The sequence below is a fragment of the Camelus bactrianus genome, chromosome 11, assembly GCF_048773025.1.
Source record: "Camelus bactrianus isolate YW-2024 breed Bactrian camel chromosome 11, ASM4877302v1, whole genome shotgun sequence".
Classification (NCBI taxonomy): domain Eukaryota; kingdom Metazoa; phylum Chordata; class Mammalia; order Artiodactyla; family Camelidae; genus Camelus; species Camelus bactrianus.
In genome coordinates this window covers 85,137,880-85,162,326 of record NC_133549.1, presented here as the reverse complement: position 1 = coordinate 85,162,326, position 24,447 = coordinate 85,137,880, and the positions used below count along the sequence as shown (strand labels likewise).

At 49.1% G+C, this 24,447-nt stretch overlaps 1 pseudogene; it reads right to left on the bottom strand.

Annotated features, from left to right (window-relative positions):
* Positions 1 to 23,911, bottom strand: LOC141579216 (CDK5 and ABL1 enzyme substrate 2-like; annotated as a pseudogene).
* Positions 23,912 to 24,447: the final 536 nt, after the last annotated feature.

The following is a 24,447-nucleotide window of genomic DNA, read 5'->3' as shown; positions in this document are numbered from 1 at the left end:
TTGTGGCCTGTTGTGTCTGGCTGACTAACGTATGAGGACACTGATTATCAGTGTGTTTTGGTTTAAATTTTAAAAATTTTTAAATTAAAAATAAGGCATGTCATCAAGTTACATGCAGATCCCTAGAATCCTCCTACACTGCTGGTGGGAATGTAGTTTGGGGCAGCAATTATGGAAAACTACATGGAAATTCCTCAAAAAAAAAAAAACACCCTAAAAATAGACTTACTGTATGATCTAGCAATCCCACAATATATCCAGAGGGAACTCTAATTCGAAAAGATGCATGCACTCCAAGCCACGGAAGCAACCTAAATGTACATGGACACATGAGTGGATAAAGAAGCTGTGGTATATTTATACAACGGAATACTGCTCAAGCATAAGACAGAATAAAATATTGCCATTTGCAGCAACATGGATGGACCTAGAGACTGTCATTCTAAGTGAAGTAAGCCAGAAAGAGAAAGAAAAATACCATATGGTGTCACTCATATGTGGAATCTAAAAAAAGGAGAGAGAGGAAATGACACTATGAACTCATCTACAAAACAAAAACAGACTTGCAGATATTGTAAACAATCTTATGCTTACTGGGGAAAGGAGGTGGGAAGGGTTAAATTTGGGAGTTTGAGATTTACAAATGTTAGTCATTAGATAAAAAATAGATTTAAAAAAATTTCTTCTGTATAGCACAGGGAACTACGTTCAATATCTTCTTATAATCGTTATGAAAATGAATATATGTACATATACACATGACTGGGACATTGTGCTGTACACCAGAAATTGACACATTGTAACTGACTGTATTTCAATAAAACTAAATACATAAATAAAAAAGGCAGGGCTCTGCATGTGTTCCATCCAGGCGAATTTCAAATTGCAAAAGCAGCACCCACTTGAGCTCATATGAGCAGAAAGAGTCTTAAAACATACCAGGTGCCTGAGAAGCTGCAGGAAGGTCAGAGAGTCAGGCCAGCATGCCTGGGAGGTGCTCACAGGGCCTAGCACCCCTCAGGCTCCCCCAGCAGACACCCACTGCTGTGCCCCTGGTACAGCCCCTAGGACATGTCATTCAGGTTCTGCAGGGGAAGGAGCTCTGCTTTTTGCTCAAAACCACAAATGAGGAGGAAGGAGGAGCCATGATGTCCATCAAAATAAGGTCAGGGGATGCCATGGTCTGAGGTAACTGAGTGAGGCCACGGTCAGCGACCCCTCTCTTCTCTGCTTAGAGATTGAGCCCCCAATGCACAGAATAGCATAGGTCCTCACAGGGAAGAAATTCTGAACTCTCCCTGGAGGAGGAAAGACAGAAGCACATGAGTAAACTGGGAGCAGGTGAAGCAGAGATCAGAGGACCCAGGGGATGGGCTGCCTGGGCTGAGCCTCTCCCATGATACTCAGGAGCACAGGCTCTGTGTGGGTTTGTAGGATGTGGCCAGAAATGAGCACATCAAAATCTGACCGCAGAACCAAGTTCACCTCCAGAAAACACCTCGAGTACAGAGCCCCAGACGTCTATTGGCCACTTGGAGGTTTTGGAAGCTTGAGATACTATATAGCTCATGACAGAACTGGGCTTCAGTAACATACTCCCGAGGTCTTAGAAAACCACAAACAAAAGCTCTGAGGACCTCTGATTCTGCTAAGGGTCCCACCTGGTAAAACCGCTAAGGAGCTGCTTCCACGTCAGCCAATCATAGAAAACTTGCGGTCCAACCGTGAGGACCTGCAGTCAGGCTGCCAGGGCTTTCCAATCCTCTTACAAATCTCTCACCTATATATTCTGAGGTTTTGCTTTTAAAAATCCTTCAACCCATTAACCCCCTGGATACATACTTTCAGTTATAAGCCAAGGCTTTTGTTTCTGGTTTGCAAACCTTGCAAACAATAAACTAGTTCTTTTGCTTCAAGACATCTGATTCTTTTCCAGTATTTAATTCTGATTTTAGGATGACATCAGAAGTAGTGTGCAACTCATTTAGATTTATTGTTGCCAAATCTTTACTGAGTATTTACTATACGTCAAGCACTGAGCAGAAAGCAGCCTGAGAACTGATTGAAGAGCTTCCTGGTCTGGGAGAAGCTCTGAATCCACAGAAAGAGAGAAGACATGGTGGGAGATGCCTGCCCTCCTAGGAGAAAAGAACAGGGATCGTGCTCGGGAAGTTCAGGGAGTGATCCTAGATTTAGAAACTGCCTGGGGATGACAGGATTGGGCTCCACTATCAGAGACAAACTAGACATGGTTGTGGAAGAAGCTGGCAGCAGGAGCAATAGAAGCAGGTCCCTTAATGACAAGGGATCAGAAGGAACATTATGCAGCTTTGAAATTCATGTTTTCTAAAGTTTTCAATGGATACGGTAATGACTCATGTGGAGTGGAAAAGTGCCTGGTAATATATGGTAATCTCATTTTTTTCAAGTTCTACATAAATTTAGATGAATTGAAATAAATATGCTGTGTGATAGACTTCTAATTTGCTTTTAGGTTTTATTGTTAATATAAACACCAAAGTGTCATACGTGTCTTTGTTTGGATATACTAACTTCTCTGCACCAACCACACAGGGCTGGATGTGGACAAGTGACCACAGCGCATTCCCACCCTCTCCCTGCAGATCCTGTGAGGCAGCGACCTCCTCTCTCTTGTCTGCTGTGGACCCAGGGCCCAGCTCAGGGCCTCCATCAACACTCCCTGAGACCCCACCCTTGGTAAGTGGCCGGTCATGTCATGATCAAGACAAGGACTTAGAAGGCAACCCCAAATTTTGATCTTAGAGGATTGGTTTTTGTCCAGCAGTAAGACTGATGTTGTGTTTGTGTGAATGTTGCCTGTTTGTCCGACATCCATGGAGCCAGCAGCTCACATGCCATTCCCCATATGGCCACCAGAGGGAGGGGTGTCACTGCTTCTGAGAAACACTGTTCCATTCCAAAGTGCTCCTTCCCAATTTAGCCCTCCTCAGAACATGTTTTAGAGAGTGAGGATTTCTTTAAGCTATAGAGGTTTGGTTTTTTTCTTCAATCTCGTTTCAGGTCTAAGCTCAATACACTCTAATTCACAAACAGAAGTTGGCCACTGAGTGGAAGTTGTCCCTTGGGATACACAGACTTGTGTTATTCTGTGTCCAGCCCCTATCTGTGTCCAACTCTGTCCCTTCCTCTCTCCCTCCAACTGTCTGTAAATATCTATTCAAATAAAATACTTTGACAATCAGTATAATGTAGTAAAGATACTTTAAATCACCTTGTCTTTTGTGTGTGTGATGTAGATTTGGGTAGCAAGTGGTTTGCTCACAGGACAGCGGGATCACCCCAGAATCCCTAGGAGACAATTGAAGAGGGGAAGTAGGTCTCAGTGGGAGTCACTCAAAGGGAAAGGTCTCCTGCTCAGCACAGCCAAGCTGGGTCCACACTCTCTCCTATCCCCAGAGCACTGGGTCTGCTTTCCCCTGGGGAGCTCTGCTAAAATCCTGTGTATCCTAAAGGATCAGAATAAAGAACAGTGATCATATGAAATGTGGGAGAGGGACAGGTTTTGATTTTAATTACCTGGTCCTCTACCTACAACAGCTCAGCCACCTCGAAGCAGAGTCTATTCCTTGGTTTTGAGTATTTTACAGGTCTCTAGCCAAGCACTTGGCCAAGAAGACATGCTCGCATTGCTGAATGAAGACTTTTGGGAAGCAAGATGTGACAGGTTTGGGAATGTATTTGAAATGGAGACTCTCCTGGAGCTGTTCCAATAGGAGGTCATCATAAATAGACACCTTCCTCACCTGCCAGGCCCTTTACATCTGAAGACCTTCCATAGCACCTCTCAGCCAGGACCCACCTGATCCCAGTGGTCTCCCACATCACATCTCACCATCTGCTCTCACGTCTCAGCTCACTTCAGCCTCCTTGATTATCCTACTATGTGGCTCTCCACACTAGGTCTCAGGAGACACCTCTGACTCCCTCAGGGATCCAATGTCATAATATGAGATCCTATGGACCTAAAGTTTCATGATGGGACTGAGTTTACAATCAATAACCACATGGAGAAACACAGCTCTGCATGACTATCATAATGGTTGGTTTTCCTTGGACAATCAATGTTAAACTCAATGGCATAAAGCAAATATGTTTTCCTTTGCAATGATCATCCCTACTGAATTTTGCCCTTTGTCTGATGATGCTCTAAAACACCTGACACACAGCAAGAGGAACAGAAGGAATTTGTGTTACAATGCAATATATAATGGTGTGATCCTTCTAAAACTGCTATTATCCAGGTGGGCTAGATATATGTTTAAAAACTTGTGTGAATATTACCCTTTAAATTTCTCATCTGTTTACATGAATTTACACAAAATTCTCTCATGTTTACATGAAATTGAGAAGATGGAGGTGAATCTATTCAATTTCTTTCTCTGCATTAATTGAGATGATCCTGTTTTTCTCCTCACACTGTTAGTGTAGTATATTGCACTGATGCATTTTCCTAGGTTGCAGCCATCCTGCATTCCAGGAATAATTCCCACTTGTTCATGGTGTGCAATTCTTCTTACACAGATGGATATGAACGACTGGTATATAAGCATTTTTATGCACTTCCAACTTCAGCTCAGGCTTCCTGAGCCCTGGTAGGGAGGCCAGTGATGGCCAGGACACAACACTGAACCACAGAGGCTTGTGCCTTCTCATTAGTCATGGTAAGTGTTCTTACTAACCCCTGATTGTTGATTTACACAGTTGTGACTGTCAGACCTGCACTCACCCATTTCCCACTGTTATTTGCATATATTGTGACATAATCACCACAATAAGTCTGCTATGGAGTCCAGGCTTGTACTGTTCACTGCACATCATGCCAATAAATCAAGAGATGAGTTGTTGGGACAAGGAATAGCGTCTTTTTCAGAAAGCCAGCAGACCCAAAAGATGCTGGACTAGTGCTGCAAAGAACCATCCTACCTGAGTTTGAATTCAGGCTTGTTTTATTTTTCAGGCTATAGGCCACTTCCCCTTAGTGATTACCTTATAGCAAAAGCAACAGAATACACAGTTAAAGTGAAAGAAACAGATCCAATATGAAGTCAGATTCATTCTTCCCTATTAAAAGTCTATATGATATCTGTCACTGTACATAGATCCAAAAATCTTTTGTAGAATTTTGAAGGTCTCCTCTCTTAGCAACTTTCAAATATACAATATAGTATTTATGTTCCTTAAATCTCCATGACTTATTTATATTATAACTGGAAGTTAGGACCTTTTCACCATCACTCATTTCACCCCAGCCACCTTCTGCCTCCGGCAACCACCAATCTCCTCTCTGTGTCTATGAGCTTGGATTTGGTTTCTTTGTTACTTTACTTTTTTTTTTTTTTTTGCTTGTGTTTTTATGAATCCACGTGCAAGTGAGATCATGTAGTATTTGCTCTCTCTGTCTAGGTTATTTCACTGATCATAATGTCCTAAAGTTCCTTCCATGGTGTCACGTGGTAAGATTTCTTTTTCATTTGACTGAATAAGATTCCATTGTATATCTATACCACAATTTTTTTTCATGTTGCAAAACCAAACTGAAAGGATAAATACATCACTATTTGTGAACAGATCCGTGACACAACTTGACATTGAGGTCCAACAGCCGGCTTTCAACATTTAAATCCACAGTGCCTGCTGGGGGCTGAGGGTGTAGCACCAGGCCCTTGGATGCATGGACAGCTGGGCTGGCTCTAGAGGGAGAGGGTTTCGGCTGAAGTTTGCCTTAAATACTCACTTTGCTGGAGTACCACATGGTGGCAGCTGTTGCATAGTTTAAAAAAAGGACGCACTAAGGGGAAGGTTACAGACAGGTTTGGTAAATGACTAAATCTCACTACATAAACATTCAAACTTAAATTATTATATCAGCCATTCTAATATTTGTATAGAAATTCCCAAGGTGTGTCCCGCAAGGGTAAGTGTAAACCAGGACATAGGTTTTGGAAGTCAGTCCCTTGCAGTGCTTGTAATAGGAGTGCCACCAAGACTCGAGATGCTGTGGTGGCAGGACAGGTCACTTTCCAGAAGAATTGCCTGGGGCCTAGCAGCTTCATCCTCCAATCCCCTCTTGGTGCATGTCGGGGTTTGGTGGGCCATCTTGGGGAGGTAAGGAAGAGGCAATCCTCAATAAGGGTGGAATATAGATTTGGGCTTCATGCTCTATCCTGCAGTCCCCCAGGAATTGAGAGACTGAGGAAGGAGGAGCAGCTGCTAACAGGGTGGGAGTGGGTCTGCAGGTGGCCCCCTGCACCTCTTCTGGGGTCTAGGCTGAGTTGCTGGAGGTTGAGTGCAGTGATGCAGGCTAGCATCTCCCTGCTGCAAAAGCACCAGTCCACATGGATGGCACGTAGGGCGGGCTGTCCTGGGGCCCCTCCACTGACAGGATGATAGGACAGTTGTGGGGAAGCAACTTAATGGCCCAGCCAACATGGTCCTTTTTTAGAGCAGCTGACCCATGAAGGGAGAAACTTCCGTCGTCGGTCTTCGGTATTTCTCGTGGGGCCAGTAGCAGAGATGGTGCAGAGGAGCTCACGTGTGGGCACTGACCCGCCCTCAGGGTCCACTTAGGGTGGGCTGCACTGGCCAAGGTGCTTCTCCTTCCTGCCTGGGGGGGGGTGGGGGAGAGGGGAAGGCATGGGCACCAGCCCTTTGGGGAGGCAGGGCTGTGAGGTCAGTCTCCTCCCTGCTCAAGGGTCAAGTGTGGTTCAAGTCACAGCTTCAGCAGACCTAATTTAACCAGTTTTTGTTTACTTAAAAAAAAACCAAAACACAGACCCACATCCTAAATGACAATAAATAACCTGTTTTCTCGACAATATTCCTTAGGAAAATCAAGAGCTGGCAGAGCCATCAACCCGAAGGTCTCAAGTGTCATGGGCAAGAGGGGTTTTCCTGGTGAAAGATGAAGGGTGGGCCCCTGCATGGGGTGGGCAAGGTTGAGGGGTGTGACACTCGGGGTATTGGGATTTCACAGTGATCCCATTCTCAGAAGAACAGGTCCAGAGTAAAAGGTGAGATAAAGACAAACCGGAGCCTGCTCTCATTGGCTGAGGCTGATATCAGAGCTCTGCCTGTGGGATGCGGGGAGGGAGGTTGACAAGCCCCAGGGTCTGGGCTGGGAAGTAGCCAGGCCGATGTGGCGGGGCTGGGGTGGGTGTTTCCCAATGGGCACTTTCTACACCCACCGAACTAGCCAAGATTGATGCTTCAACAGGTTAACTCAGCAATTCAGTGGGTTGAGGAAGATCTGGAAACACAGATCTCCTTTGAGATGCTAGTGCAGTGGCTGCAACAGTCTGCAAAAGGCCAGGGGACGCCAAGAAAGAAAAAGATGCTGCAAAGTCCAGATTCAACACCATGTGTCACAAAGTCCTGGTGCCAGACCAGTCTCAGGCACAGGAAGAAAAGAAACAGTAACAAACCCCCACATTTTGTTCCTGGGAGAACTCAGGAAGTTGCTCAGAAATGCCGTGGCAGTGTGGTGTGCTTTGGAGTGAAAGCAGAGTCCCCCAAGAAGCAAGGGTGGGAAGGAAGAGCAGCACCAGCCAGGGAGGCTGGCGGCCTACACCACAGGGCCAGAAGCCACCTCTGGGCCCACGTGCATGCCGCAGCCCTGGGGTGCCAGGGTGCCAGGCTCAGGAGGGCCAGGCTAGAACTGCTGCATGAGAAGTCGGTAATGAGGCAACACCTGGCTCTCGGGAAGGTACAGAGCAAGTTCCAAGGCCATGAGCATGGTGAACTCAAACCCAATGAGGTTTGATCTCTTGAATTGAATCCTCCCTTCTAACTTGTCAATGAGCTGCTTCCCAACATTCCTGTGCAGATCGCTGCCGATTTCAGTCGCCAGCAGCACACAGGTGCCTGCGCACAGCTGGCAGGTCTGCCTGTTACACTTGCCCTGAAGGACCAGCTTCTTGAAGTACATGTAGGCCATGGACACCGTCAGGGGCTCCAGGCCACACTCTCATTTTAAACTTCTGATTTTACTAACTGTCAGCTTGAGGTGTGGGAACTTCTGGAAATTCTCGTTGATGTCCTCCTTAAGGTTGGAGGGCTTCACATACTCTGTCACCATGGTCCTGTAGGATGCAAAAATGAGGATGTGTTTGTGCTTGCCGCAGGGCCACTGAGGGTTGTCCAGGAGGTCAGGGTGGTACTCAAGGGCATCCCACATGTTGGCCCATAATTCTAGGCCAGCTGCTGTCACCCTGGTGGGGGCCATTTTGCATCTCGACCTTGGCAGACTAGTGGGGACACTGGGCCAGGGCAGAGGCCATGGGCCATGGCTGTCCGGCTTAAGTGTGACCAGGGCTTTGTGGGGTACAGGAACTTGGTGTAGGACACAACCTTTCCACCTGCCCCCAGCTCCACACCTTCCAACTGAAAGGCCATCTCAGAAGACACGAAAATGTTGCCAGACGGATGCCTCTGCTTCTGGTTGTTCCCCTGCAGGTCACTGACCCACCAGCCTTCTCCGTAGGGCAGGACCAAGAAGGCCACATGCAGGGACCATTTGGCACAAATCAGCATGATCCCACTGCTCTCGGTATCATACTGTCTCATGTTCTTGATGAAGTGAGTCTTCTTCAGGACTTTGTGTCTCAGGGACCCAGATATGTGCATTGTCCACTGAACCAAGGTACGTCCCACTGTGTCTTTCAGAAACATGAGGGAACAGTGCTGGGAGGCGATGCGCCTTCTCTGGTGCTGCCCATTGAGGCCTAGGCCCCAGCCAAGGCCCACACTAATGGGGGCAGGTGCAGGGCCGAGCAGGCCCTGGGGGGGCCTAGGCCCTGCTCATGATATTGGGCAAAGGCAGGCCAAAGGGCAGTCCAGGTGGTGTTGCATGGGGCTCGTGGGCATCTGTCGGTGGCAGTGGTGGGGGTGGGGGCTTCTCGCCTCCTGGGCCCAGGTTGAGGGACACCCATTTAGGGAGATGTTGTTCAGGAAAAGGACCATGGCCTGGTGGTGCCAAGAGTCCCTGTGCCTCAGCAGCACCTGCGGAGGGGCTGGCAGGCAGTAGGGCGCTGGCGGGGCTGTGGGATGGGCCTGGGGATCCACCTGCTGTGGCTGCGGCCATCCTCTGACTCTATACCACAATTTCTTCATCCATTCATCATCGTTAGACACTTGGCTTTTCTCCGTATCTTGGCTATTGTAAATAACGCTGCAGTCAGCATAGGGGTGCATATATCTTTTCCAGTTAGTGTTTTCCTTTTCCTCAAATACCAGAAGTGGGATTGCTGGGTCACATGGTAGTTCTAGTTTTAATTTTTTGAGGAAATGCCATACTGTTTTCCACAGTGACTGCCCCAAATTACATTCCTACCAACAATGCACAAGGGTTCCTTCTTCTTAACATCTTCTCTAACATTTGTTATTTATTTCTTCCTTTTTTTTTTTTTCCTGATCATAGCCATTCTAACAGACGTGAGGTGATATCTCATCGTGGTTTTGATGAGCACTTCCCTGATGATTAGTGATGCTGTGCATCTTTTTCATCTACTTATTGGCCAACTGTATATCTTCTTTGGAAAAATGTTTATTCAGATCTTCTGCCCAGTTTTCAATCAGAGTACTTGTTTGCTTGCTGTTCAGTTGTATGAGTTCTTTACATATTCTGGATATTAACTGCTTATGAGATACACAATTTGCAGAGTCTGAATGATTTGTTTACATCTTTGCTGCTGTTAAGAAGCCCCTGGTGCCATGTAAAGTCCACACTCCTGGTCCTGCTGCTGAGTCCTCCAGGAAGCACCAGGTGATTGTGCTTTCAACAAGGGCCCCAGGGATTCTCGTGCTCAAGGAAGTCAGGAAACACTGGTATAAAGTGAGTGGTAGCTGAGAAGGGGCCTTCCCTGATCGCCACCAAACCATCAGCAGGTGAAGCCAAATGAAGCTATTACCAACAACAGCCAGGGAAAAACAGATCTTTGATTTTTCAGTGTTTCCCACAAGTACAGGATCATTAACTACCACGGAACTAGGGTTTGTCAGCGGTCTCTCCTTGAAGGAGATTTCAAAGACCCCAGCATCTTGTATCCTTAAAGTAGCTGGGAGAAAGGTAAGCCAATGGGGGAAGTGGCTCTCCCTGAGAACCACACTGTTGCAAGATCCAGTCAGGCTCCTTCTGTCTCTTTTAGAAGAAGCACAAGGAGCTGTGCTTTGTGCTTCACCTTGAAGGGTATTTGCTGGTTTCTGTTGTGAAAAAAGGTGTCTTTCATGCCAGGTAAAGCATGTTATGAGTTTTTAATATTTATGTAAATGTAGTGGTGTGATTGGAAGTCATTAGAAAGGTTCTTTTTCTTAGGACTAGGTGAATTCAGGGATGTCTTTTGAGATTCACTAAGCATTGCAGTTCCTCAGATGTGAGCTTTCTGATATGCCCTTTGTCAGTTTTTCCACATATTTTTAATTCTTTGTATGGAATTGCTTTTCTCTTTGATTTGTTTTTGATTGTCTTTGTCTTCCTGATGCTGAAAATTTATTCTTCTCTCTGTCACTCACTGTAACTTCATTTCTGGTGTCTGTTTCCCTTTATGGCAGCCGTGCTTTCATTTTTTCAGTGAAGATTAACTTTTTTTGTTTATTTAGCAAATTTGAAATTATACAAAGCATACATTCAACAAGGAATTGAAAATAAAATTTCAAACATTGGAAATGGGGGAGGAATTTAATATAGAAAACCTAAAATAGTTGGAAAGCAAACACTGTGTGTGATGGACACAAATAAATGTTGGTTTTGGAAAAGAAAAGTATTATTTTTTCTAATTGAAAATAGATGAACCTTGTCTAGCAATTAAAAAAAGTTTATTACAAGACAAAAAATAGTGTGGGAAAAAAGTATTATGAAAAATGTAATGAACAACTTCATACGTATATAATGGCCATATTAGGCCATATGAATAATTTTCTGGAAAACAAAGTTAACAAAATTAAATCTAGAAAATATAAAAACTCCAAACAGCCCACTTTCTTAAAAGAATTGTACAGTTGGTCACACATCCACCTCCTCCAGGAGGCCTGAGGAGCTGTTTCCTTTGAGCTGCTAGAAAGCTTGGCACCTATTTTACAAAGGTAGCTGTATCCCCTCCAGCATCCATCAACATCTTCAGGGCAGAACTGGGGCTTGTTTAACTTTAAAACATACATGTAAGCATTCCTAACCACACACAGCCTGTTTATTTTACTCATAGTAGTTTGTGTCTCTTATCCTTTACCCATGTCTTGCCCCTCCCCACCCTCTTCTCATCAGTAACAACTAGTTTCTTGTCTGTATCAGTGAGTCTGTTTCTGTTTTGTTATATGTACTCCTTTCCCTTATTTTTTAGACTCCATATATAACTGACAACATACAGTATTTGTCTCTGTCTGACTTGTTTCACTAAGCATCCTATCCTCAAGTTTCATCCATATTGTATCAAATGGCAAAATTCCATTCTATTTTTATGCCTGAGTAGTGTTCCATTATATGTATATACATTATATATACATATATAATGTGTATATATATCTATAAAATATATATACATTTAAAGCTTTCATCTGTTGGGTGATACTTAGGTTGCTTCCACATCTTGGTTTTTACAAGTAGTGCTGCTTTGAACACTGGGGCTCCTCAGAGGAGAAGCACACCTCTCTCTAGGGTTTCCCCCCAGGACTCATCCCTGCTGCCCTCCCACCCACCCCAGCACCCTGGACTATTGGAATCCCGTGAACACCCCTGTCCACTTGCTATTTGTTCTACCCAGAAAGCTCTTCTCACAAACAGATAATTTCATCAGAGCAGTTGGAGCAGAGTCTAGACAACCCTCTGACGGTGTTTCCTTTAAAGGGAAGGAGAGATGGGGTAGCAGTTGGAGGGAGAGGGGAGGGGTCCAGATCCAAGAGAGATGTAAACATATAAATGATTATTCTCCCCATGCTGGACGGTTAAGCTCCAAGCTGGCAGGCTCTTTATAGGTTTCATTCACTGCAGTATTCCCAGTGCCTGGAATAGTCCCAGGCATACTGAAGAAAAAAATAAAGGTGACTTGTACCAGCCACATATTAAAACAAAAGAAGTGGGGATTGGCACCCAGGTGAATCTGAGCACTGAGCCCTGAAAGACCAACCAAGGAAACTGGAAAAGGAGCAGGGCTTGTGATGAACAGGTCAGGATCTGAAAGCCCCACACACGGCTCTGGCTTTCTCCTCCTTTCAATTCCTCTTGGAAAACCAGCAGGGAGGAGGGTCTCGAGAGGTCTGCAAGGCCTCTTAACCCAGGCTGAGAGTGGGTGGCAGAGCCCTCTGGGCTCACCTGTAAGCGAGTGGCAGGAGGAGTCACAGGGCTAGGCACTGGGAGGTTGCTCAGGATCCCAGGCTCCTGCAAATTCTGCAGGCAAACCCTGGGGCCCAGAAGGCTGCAACGATGACTCTCTGGATGATGGAAAGAGCCCTGAGGCAGGCACTGAGGGCCAGGGCAGACCATCCTCCAGCATTTGAGGTAAACCTGAAGGAGGAGTCATCCAGGTAAAGAGCTCAGTGGGCTCCCAGCCTGAGGCTTTTGCAGGGTGGGCAGGGGATGGTCCTTGGAAGAACGGACATAGGCCAGTGCGGCTGGACTGAGGGGAGCAAGGCCAGGTGGGCTGCTGGCAGGAGGAAGGCCTTCAGGTCTGGCCGAGGATCTGGACATTTCCTGAAAGTGCCTCTGAGAGGTCCCCTGTGTGTTAGCAGAGTGACAGGAACAGATCTGTCTTCTAAACATCCCTCCCTTGGATCAGAGGGAGTGAGAAAGGGAAGCAAAGAGCATGAATCCAGGACAGTGTCAGTGGTGGCCTGGACAGGAGTGGGAGGGGGATACAGAGAGGTGATGAATGCATTTGGAGTGGGGACCCAGGGACAGGGGAGGAGCTGACTGCATGTGGGGTGAGGCAGAAAGGGAGCAGACAGAGCCCCAGGTTCTGCTTTGAGCAGGTGGGGAGATGGAGCTGCTGCAAGGATCGGGGAGTGGTGGGAAGACAGTTCCAGAGGGCAGCTTGGGGCCAACTGAACCTGAGACACTTACAAGACTAGATCAAATCTGATACACGTTCCTCATGAAATTACTGGGAGAAAATGATTCTCAAGGAAACTCCACTGAGGCTGAGGGTCTTCTTACTCCAGTGGATAAAAATCCTATTGTTCCTGGGGAAAGTGACTGTTCATACTGGAGTCGGAACTTGGGAGAGGCATGTGAGGATGGGAACATAGAGGGAACACCAAATGAGACTGTCAAATATCTCTGGTGACAGCAACCCTTCAACTGACCATCTGTCCCTGGAAGACTGCGTGTCCAGCCAAAGAAGATTACTCTGCCAGGCTGTGTGCCCATGAAGGGGACAGTCTCCCTGCCCCCAACACTGTGGTTCTGAGTGTGGACAGTGGAATCTGACTGTGTGAGTCTGTGATCCCAGCTCCAGCCCCTGCTACCTGTATGGCCTGGAGTCATGGTGCTCTGACCTGCTGGCCAAGGCTTGAACCACATTCATTACGTTTGCTTTGGAAATCAGAAACCCTCAGACCTCAGGAAGCTCTTGCCCAACCCTCCCATGTGAGGGCAGTTTTCTGCTGGCTACACGGAGACTGAGCACTGGCTTACACGTGTGCAAAATCACACACACAAAAACACAAACACATAGACACACGTGCACATTGACATTAAATAAGAACTATATGGTGGGATCAGGAGAGGAACAGATGTTAAGGGTGGTAATAAGACAAAAAAAAGGGGATTGGAGGCATCACCTACAAGTGTCATGACTCTCACACTTTTCAGGTCTTATCCCACATGTGCTGAGGACATCCCTAGTGCGAGCTAGAATCACCTCTACTGTGCAGATGGGGAGACTATCCTGGAGAAACACCAGGATAAATCCAAGATGGAGAACAGGTAAGAATGAGTTGTTGAGTCTGGAAGCCAGGTCATCTCCTCACAGCTGCACACAGACCATCCCCGGGAGCCGTGGAGAGGGCAGGGCTGCTGTAACTGTTGAAGATGTAGGTTTGCGTGGAGAAGCAGGTGAGCAGACAGCACCCCAGTGGGCTGCGAGTGGAGGTATTGTCTGAGGAGGGGGTTCCAGGAAGTGGACCCCACGAAATGATGTCACTTCCTTGACAACAGACACCAACAGAAATAGAAACTGGTTACCAGGCACCCACATTCTAGTGATGGCCCCAGAGCCAGCTCACTTGGCTGGAGACAGTTTACACAGAATCATGTTCTTTTTCTGTTTCCCAAACTCCCGTTGCTTCTCCTCCAGAAAACCCTGGAGTGAGAGTCTGTAGGCGTTGGTTGAACCGTTAACCCCAATGTCTGTCATCTATTATGAGAGGTCACCTAAGGTAACACAGGGTGCCCTGGAGCAGGCCAGTCCTGGTCCAGTCTCCTCTGGGAGCCCTCCCTGGGCAGGCCCACTTCCCCTCATCTCCACCTCGGAGTAGGGGGACTTGAGGGGAGGTGTCTCCACTGGGTAGGAATAGGTTGTTGAACACGTGGTAAACTGGTGGTCTTGTCATGGCCACACCTGAGCACTGGGCTGGCAGGGGGGAAAGAGGACTCCTGAGGGGTCTCTTATCTGTGCCACTGGGAATCCAAGGCCCTCAGGGTGTCACCTTTTTGTCCCTCATGGAGATCTCTGCAGACAGTGGTGTGTGTGTGTCAGGACAGGAGATGCATTATGGGTCTGAGAACCAGTCAAGATGATCAGACAGGGCTCTGAGGTTTCTGCATGGCTGCTGGGCACTGTATTTGCAGGACTCCACACAGGACATGGGACAGGATCTGGCCCATGGAGCCCCCTGCTCCATCTCCCTGTAGGAGGGGCAGGTGCCCCACAACACCAACAGAGTCCAGGATGGGCTCTGGGTGAGTGCGAGTGACGAGACTCCATCCTCAGAAGCCCCGGGTCCCAGAGCTGCCCTGCTCCTCCCCTGGGCTCCCTCTTAGAGACCTGCTGCCAAAGGAATCTGATGCCCCATCTCTCCCACCCGCCCTCACAGTCCAGGCCCTGCCTTGGCCAGATGCAAAGTCAATGCCCACATATGAGTCAGAATCTCAGAAAAAGACTTTGACAGAATTTCAGTTCATTTTCAGTCAAGGGTGTTTCTGCATTTTTCTAAATTGTCCTGTTTTTCCTCCATCCCCACGTGGCCACATAGGCCTGACAATCCTGATTCCTCCCACCCCAGGATCAGCCTCTGTGTTCTCATCTCTACAATGGGATGCTGTGATAGCAGTCACAGAGATGACGTAGTTCATGCAGGGAGGTGCTGGCACTGCGATGCTGACACAATGATCTGAGACATTAATGCATTTAATCATCACCCACTGCCCCTTGTAATGGTGATCGAGAACCTTGAATCTGCTCAGGGCTCCCATATTCCACCTCAGGCACAAGACCTTGAGGCTTGAGGATTCGGTCTGAGCCCCATTCCCAACTCCCTGGTGGTCCCCTGTGCTGCCTCTGACTCATATCTGTCCTCTTTCCACCCCAGGGGGTAGATGGACCGTTAGGGAGCAGGGATGAGACCTACAGGGTGTGGACCCTCCAGCGACACAGGCTGCAGAAGCTGGTGGCAAGCCTGGTACCTACTGTCCTGGGCGGCAACCCCTCCTACTTGCACACATTCCTGGGCAAGTATAGAAGTTTCACCACCGCCCCGCAGGTGCTGGACCTTCTGTTCCAAAGGTGAGCACTCTATCCTCATGGGACATTGGTAATTCAGCCACCTACTAGCAGTCACATGTGGGATTGTCACTCTACCTCTCTGAGCCTCAGTTTTTTCCTCTGCACATTGGGGTCAAGAGAGGATCAGGCCCTAGGAAGGTAGGGACAGAGTGGGTCCTTCATGGAAAGTGCTTTCTGGGGACCCAGCCCCTGGTAAGCTCAACTGGAGGGGCTGTTTTGGGGCTAATTGGTCATTGTCCTCCTGCCCATGAGGAAGCCTCTGCCTCCTGTGTCACTGGGACTTTGGCCATGGGTTGAACTGTTTTCCCATTTCAAAGGGAACTTCTGATGCCATTAGCTGTCCCTGTCCTTGGCCTAGGAGAGTGGGAGCAGGGATCCGTGGGAGGGAGAAGTGGGGTCCCACGCCCACTCAGATCTGTGTGATGGGGTTGGTTGGGCTCATTCATTCCTCAGACTAATAGGAAGGTCCACTAAGGACCTGCCCTTTTCTAGGAAAAACCATCATTTAATGCATCCAGCAGACAACAGCCCTGCCCTCCAGGGCTTCTGTTCTCCCAGGAGTCACACTGTCACACAAGAAATCACATCCAGGTAGTGCTCTCAGGACAGTCAATGTGACACCATCCTGGTCTCCTCTGTGGGCCTACCATGCAGGCCTGTTTCAATTCAGTGACCTTGGTCTATGCTACTGAACACTGCCCATTGCTGGGGAGGCAGGTGTGTCCCAAGATCTGGTATCTGCCACAGGAGCAGCTCCCCACTGCACCTCAGAGGCATTGACTGTCCCCAGCACAACCTCTTCTGATTTCTCCATCTCTTCTCCTTTGGTGGGCTCCAGAAGTCAGGGCTTTTTCTCAGCATGGCCTGTGCCTCCCTCACCCCTCAGGTTCAGGGAGTTTGAGGCAAAGGAGGAGATGCGGATTCAGCAGGGGCAGTGGATAAAGGGGTGCAGGGACTGCCTCCTCCAGCCCCACCGAAGTGGAACCTCAGGCACCCCCAGCCCCTAAAGTGGGCCCCCAGCCAGGTACCCATGTGCCCACTGGAGCTGAGTGCAAAGGTAACAGGGGCTTAGGGATGGCCACCGTCCCCACATCAGTCCTTTTCCCTCATGGGGCTCACTGGTCTTTCAACCTCAGCAGCCACCAAGAGGGGTCTCAGCTGCCCTTTGTCACTCTGGGGTATTGACTTGGTCAGTTTTGTAACTTCACTTCCACCTCCCTGTCTAAGGACCCCACATAAAGTCTGCCTGGGAAGTGGGCAGGATGGGGAGACACTTGGAGAATTGGAGTTCCCCACTTCCTGACTTCCCTTCCTCAAGGTTCCCACTTAACTCCCTAACACGTGACTCTCTTAGAAGCTCCCTCTTACCTCTCCCTCGTCAACCCCCATCACTGCAGGTGAAGATGCGGGTGGTCTTGACTCCAGCCACACTCACGTCCATGTCATACAAACACTGTCTGTACCAACACGTGCACTGCATGGTCAGGAGCTGGACGCAGGAGCCCCTTACATTATTTCCTCCTCCACTCTGCCCCAGGGTGTGTGCCCAGGAAGGGTGGCCCCAGGGCCCAGCCCACCTGCCCACAACTACACAGATCCCAGTGTCCCTCGGAGACCATGGCACCTAAGGAGATTCCCCCTGAAGCTGTGAGAGTATGTGGACACCATGGAGGAGCTGGTGGGGCCTGTCCCCTCAGCCACTGGGGAGCTTGATGCAGAATTCCAAGAGGACAGAAATGAACTGAACCGAGAATAGAATGGGACCTACACGGATTGGATCTCCTGAGCTACAATGACAAACTGTGCTCCCACGAAGACTTCGTTACCAAGGTGGGCTGGGCCTGGAGCCTGGGGGCTGCAAGATTCCAGGGACTGGCACTCTCAGCACCAGGATTGGGGTTCTGCCCAGGCCTTTGGGACTTAAGCTCTGAACCTTGTCCCTGAGGGGTGTGTGTGTGTGTGTGTGTGTGTGTAGCCAACTGCCTCAGTGGTTTAAAGCGTGCCACCTTGTGGAGGACAATGGGATGGGGCTCTGTTTTGCACTTTCCCTCCAGGTATTTATGGCTCACAAATTTACTCCAGGCCAAGAATACTCACAGCCTCTTCTTTCCATCTTAGGTGAAGGCAGTCATTCACCCTCAATGACTTGCTTTCCCCAGAACCACAGCTGGATCTCTTGGTCCTAGCTGAGGAGTTGGAAGGGAAGAAGGACTCACCTGTGAAGAGGTGAGCCAGAGGAGGGAGGGACACTCAGGGAGACAAGGGAGGGATGGACCCCAGGTAGAAGAAGGAAGGCAAGGGACACCCAGGTAACCAAGGGAGGCAAAGACCTAGGACAGATGGCGGAGGGATGGGACCACAGAACAGGAGGCCCACATGGCTCTGTTCATCCCTCCCCTGCCTGGTAGGCCTGGCACTGTGGAGGGCCTGCCAGGGACTGGATGCAATGCAGGGCCATAGGAAGGAGAAGACGGGGGCCCAGAGGGAAAGGAAGGACACACAGCTGGGAGTAAGGCCCAGGAGGACAGCAGAAGAGCTCTAGTGTCTGTACTTTGACTGGAGTCCTGGAGACATCTGCCTCTTGCTCCCCAGTGCCATCATCCCACTGCCCAGACCTCCTCCTCCCCTCACCTGTACATGCGAGGCCAGTCACTGTCCACCTTCCTCCTACCAGCTGGTGCAGAAATGACTCCTGGCCCTTGAAGCAGGAGTTGGGTGTGCGGGCACCCACCAGTCACAGTGCACCCCATTTGGACTCAAGTACTCATGAGTCTGACATTGGCCAAGATGCCCAGACGCATGATCAAGGCCCCCAGCTAGGGGTCAGTGATGAAGACAGCCCACCAGACATTGATTTCAAGGAATGTCTAAGGTACTACCAAACACAGAGTGGCCTATTCAGGACCAAACGCTTTATTATCTCTCCAGGACATCACGATTTCCCTCCATTCCAGACTGGACAGCCCCTCTCTCCTCCCCAGGGTAAAAAGCACACTGCACAGAGCCTGGGACCCGGGGATGCCTCAGTTCTCAGAGAGAGGTCTCCTATTAAAGAGGCCCCAGGGCCACGGGATGGGTTCAGTGAGGACAAGGAGAAGCTCCCCAGCCTGGCCTTTCTCTTGGCCTCTCAGTACAGCCAGTGGCCCTGGGAGATGTCCCAGAGCTCTTCCCCAGGGCCCTTGAAATTTGCCCTGGAGGTTCAGGGGCTCCCCAGGCCCCCTCCCCTCAGACAACTGGCCTCAGCCCAGCTCCTCCACCAGCTGCCAAGTCTAGGATGTGGGCTCCAGTGGAGGCCCAGTGTCTTCTGAGAAGCTGTCCCTGCCCAAGACTGACCTCGGGATCTCTGGGAGGCCAGTCTTGACTCTGGGGCTGCTTCACCCCTCACAGGCAAAAAAAAAAGAGAAGGTGTGACCTGTTTGGCACAGAGAGTAGGAGAAGGAGAAACAGGCACTGCAGCCAGCAGGGAACAGCGTGCCAACCCTCCATTACCAGCCCCTTAGGGGGACCCCAGGGGACCTTAGGGGCTCCTCCTCATTCAGTGCTGACCCCAGCTGATGTGGGGATCAGGGAGGAAGGGCAGGGAAGGAGGGGGGACCATCAGGGCCAGGGTGGGGTGGGGTGGTGGGGAGTTAGAGGGTAGGGGAGGTGGGTCTGGGTGGCTGTGGGTGGGAGCAGCACCTTGGGGGGCTGTATGTAAAATGTGAATAATGGTAGTTTTGTTTGGGAATGATCTCAGACCACTGTAGTCTTATTCCTGTCTGCACTGCTCTACAGAGACGGGTCCTGAGAAAGAGGATGAGGAGTTCCCCGGAGCTATGGATCCACAGGTGGCTGACTAGATCTTCCTCCGCATTGACACGGGGTCCTCAGACTGCTCCTGGCAGCCTGCAGCTCTCACTTTCCTCAGGGACCCCTGCATTGTCCTTTTCCCTCGAGCCTGATTGGCCACGGGCCTGTGGGGCATTCCCTCATCATCTGCATCCCTGAGCAAACTAGGGATGGAGAGCTGTTTTTGTGCCTTTCAGCTCTCTGGACACTAACCAGTTCTCTAGAATGGAGCCTGGAGACAGCCCTTGTCTTTGGGGAGCTTCAGTCTGCTTCCCTGAGGAGGACAGACGACAGTCCAGGGTTTCCTTTCTGGGTGTCCTTGGCCTGAGAGACAGGGCTTCCTACCTCTCTGCACCATTGTAGAGGGAGCCTCTTCTAGTCTCCTGGGATTATTGCAATGTGGGGAGTGGTGGAGGCAGCTCCCTCTTAATCCCAAGGACACAAGGGGAATTGGCTGAGAGGAACCTCATGGGGTGCCTGTTAAAGGTGTGTAAAAGGGGAATGACAGCATCACTGTGGGATTTGTGGGATTTCTGGGTGGGAGCATCTTGTCCACTGAGGGAGGACAACCCATCTTGCTGTGGCCTTAGGGGCTAATGAGTTTGGAAAGGCGCCCCACAGTTACTATTCCTTCCTTTCCCACCCACGGCTGCATGTGTCAACACAGATTTGCATCTGAAACAGTACCTTCTATAAGGGAACCCTCCTACACTGTTGGTGGGAATGTAGTTTGGTGCAGCCACTATGGAAAACAGTATGGAGATTCCTCAAACAACTAAACATAGACTTACCCTATGATCCAGCAATCCCACTCTTGCACATATACCCAGAGAAAACTCTAATTGGGAAAAGATACATATACCCCAATGTTCATAGCAGCACAATTTATAATAGCCAAGACATGGAAACAACCTAAATGTCCATCAACAGATGACTGGATAAATTGTGGTATATTTATACAATGGAATACTACTCAATCATAAACAAGAATAAAATAATGCCATTTGCAACAACATGGATAGACTTGGAGACGGTCATTCTAAGTGAAGTTAGCCAGAAAGCGAAAGAAAAATACCATACGATATCACTTAAATATGGAATCTAAAGGAGAAGATACATATGGACTTATTTATAAAACAGAAACACACTCACAGACAGAGAAAACAAACTTATGATTATCAGAGAGGAAGGGAGTGGGAAGGGATAAATATGGAGTTTGAGATTTGCAGACACTAACTACAATATATAAAATAGATAAACGACAGGTTTATACTGTATAGCACAGGGAACTATATTCAACATCTTGCAGTAACGTTTAATGAAACAGAATATGAAAACAAGTATCTGTATGTTCATGTATGACTAAAGGACTACACTGTACACCAGAAATTGAGAACATCTATCCTGTTGGCTTTCCAGTGTATGGGAGCCCCGAGAAGTGAAAGAGAAAAGAGAAGTAAAAAGGAAGAAAGAGCATCTCAGGGCCAGGCAGGTGGGCGGGCAGAGCAGGCTGGAGGCGTGGTGGGGTAGCTCGAGATGCTTTTGGGGGAATCATTTGTTTTTAGTAGGTACATTATTGCGAGCAAGGTGAGTAATAAACTATGCATAGTTACTGGAAAGCTCAACTGGGATGCTTTTCATAAAAAATATTTTTATTAATAGTTGAGAACATACAAATTAAATTCAACAGAATGGCATATAAATTATAGCTAACCAGCAGGAGCACATTATTAGGGATGTTGCTAATATCAAAATGAATTTTGTTTGCATTTTACTTGCACTCAAAACTATTCAGAAACTCTGGATTTTCCGTTGCTCATGTAGGATGGTCTCCTCACATCCTTGAGCTCCAAAAACCATACAAGAGACTCCTTCATTAAAAGTCAAATTGACAGTCAAACCAGCACAACTAGGAATCTGGTCTGGAGCCTCTGTAGATGATTTATAGCACTGCTGGGCCTGCCTTTCAAACAGGTGGTACCAATATAGCAAGTCCCAGGGAAGGATGGGGGAAGTGCTAGAGCTGAAAGTCATAAGGACAAGTTCATGGAGGAGATGAACCACAGAGGAAGGCAGGGCCTGACTAGGGCCCAGCCCTTCTTCGGGATGGGCTGGAGACAAACATCACTGGCATCTTAACAGGATGTTCCTTCGATGCAGGGACTGAATGTGCTGTGCAAACTGCATGCAGGTCATTTCGTACGTCCGCCTCCACCACATACACACTGAAGGCCAATAACACCTCCAATCAATGTAACAACAAAAAGCAAAACAAAACCCACAAACATATCAAAATGTCCCTGGAGCCTGGATAAAAATCACATTCACTGAGCACTCCTAAATAAGTAGAAAGAGACACGAACAGTGGGTAGAGGTAGAAAGTCAAAGACAATCAGGGAAACACAAAATTTCACAGGGAACCAGCGGAAAAAGGGCATCCTTCAGTGACTTTCCCCTGCCAAATCAAGTCCCAACTCCTCAGAAAACAAAGTCCTTCAGAACTCGGCCCCACCTACCCCAGCTGCCTCCACTCCAGCTTTCTCCCCAAGGACACTCACCCACACCCTCCCTTCCCAGACAACTCCTGGTTTTCCTGACCGGAGGTGTCATGTTCAGACTTCTGGGCCTTGGTGTGTCCATTCTCCTCTACCTGGAGTGCACTTCTCAAGGCAAACTCCTAGTCATACATCAACACCCGGCATGAAGGTTTGTGAAGCCAGACACAGACAACCCCACGCAGGTGCACAGCAATCAGACCTACACCATATAAGCAATGCTGTGGGCAGTACTGTCTTTCCATTACCTTCTAGGACCTTGTTTCTTTTAGGCCTGACCTAATTTAATTCCTCTTATGGCTCCTAACCCACTGATTTCACGTGAATCTTCACAACTGTGTGCTGTGAAGCACTTTGTTCCTGAAGAGAATGAAAATATTCAGGTTTTTTAAAAGAATTTTAGTCTTTGCACCTAGCTAGCATACTTGGTAAAACATTCCCTCTATGTATTTCTAAAATAATGACCATTCAAATTTGAATATGTTTCTGAGCTAAATTTGCTTTTAAGAGTAAAATATGCTAGAATTCTAAATTATTAATAACACTAATTAAAGAAAACAGGGAGTAATGAAAAGAGCTCTGGCAACTGAAACAGGATGACAGTCTACAATCTCAAGTCTGACTCTAGTTGTGTGACCTTAGGAACTGGCTTCACCTCAAAATACTTTCTCATCTGACTGATAGCACTGCCCTTCCCTCTCTGCAGGTGGCTGTTCAGGTAACAGGAGACAAGGTACCTCGCACAGTACCTGACACGAAGTGTTCATAGTCCGCTTCCTTCCTTCAACACAAAAGACACGCTCACATGAAGGTTTTAGATGTAAGGGAGCCCACACCTCCACAAGTCTCTGTCAGCACAAAATACCACTGGAGTTGGTTCTAATAAAAAAAAAACCCCAAACACAAACAAACAAAAAGACACCGTCACCCCCGACCCCGAAACGCTTCTGAGGGATCTGGAGCCAGACAAGGGAGACTGCATGCGGTTCTGCAAGAACTCCATCAGGGCCGCATACACACTGACCACCGGAGCATTAAGAGGAAAAGTCCACAGTCATTGTGCTAAAACCTCTGGATGCCTTTATGCTAGAGTTCATGCCGGGTAAAAGGGGAAAAAAGTCAAACTAGGCCCAACTCCTAAGACTCCTTAAATAAATCAAAAGAGCGATGCTGACTTACCCTTCCTGAAAGGCGAACAGTACCATGCCTAAGTCATTCAAAACTTCAAGACTGAAACATTCCACACCCAAACTGGTGCCACTACATGCCTTTTAGAAAGCCTGCGCAGGAGGGCACCACGGGCACCACGGAAGGTGCTGAACCACAGCCGTTCGCGAAAAACGCAGGCAAGTGGAGAACAAGAGGATGATTTAAGGGTTGTGCACACCCGCCGCTGAGAACCGCTTTCCAGACCAAGGCCGCCTCAAGTACCTGAAGTAATTCGCGGCTTCACTATGGGGACGGCAAGGGAAGGCCGCGAGGCGAGCACCCTGGGGCTGGGGGCCGTTCCCGTCCCGACGTCCCGGGGTCCCCAGTTCCCGGCCGCCGCCCCCCGCGCCCCTCCCCCACTCCGCGCGCCCAGAGAGGGCCGCCCGGCAAGCGCCGCGAGTAACGCCCCAGCCCGAGCGGCCCGGCCCCGCACGAGACCCCCGGCGCGCGGACCGCGGGGCAGCCCGGCTGCGGTCCGGCCTGGCTCGGGGTCGCGGTCGCGGGTTGGCGGCCGACGCCGCGGCCGCGTCCGCCCAGGCCGGGCGTGAGGCCGGGCAGGAGGCCGCGGACACTCACCGCATCACGCCGGAGGAGCCCTCGCCGATGAGGTTGCTGGAGCGCGGCCCCGCGGCGAAACCCGCCCGCAGACAAGCTCCGGTCCCGCGCCAGCCGCCGCCTCCACCGCCTCCGCGCTGGCTCAAGGCTTCGCGGCCACCGCTCTGCCCACACGGCGCCTCCCGGAGGGACCGCGCCGCCGCCGCCGCTGCAGCCGCCGCCTCGAAGCAGATGCGGAGCTTCAGAGCCGCCGGCCGCTGGGACCAACTGCCAACTGTCGCCTGCCTGCCTGCCTGCCTGCCTGCCCAACGCGCTGGCCGCTAGGCGGAGGGCGGGGCCCAGCTGAGGACGGCTCCGGGGCAGCGCTGGGCAGCGAGCGAGCGGATTGGCTCCTGTGGCCCGGGGGCGGGGCTGAGCACTCAGGACAGAGACACGTGTGTGAACTGGTGTCCACACAATTTGTTTTTTTCTATTAGGAATAATTCTCCTATGAACATTAGTATACAAGTTTTGTGGAGATCTATGTTTTCATTTCTCACAGCTGCATACCT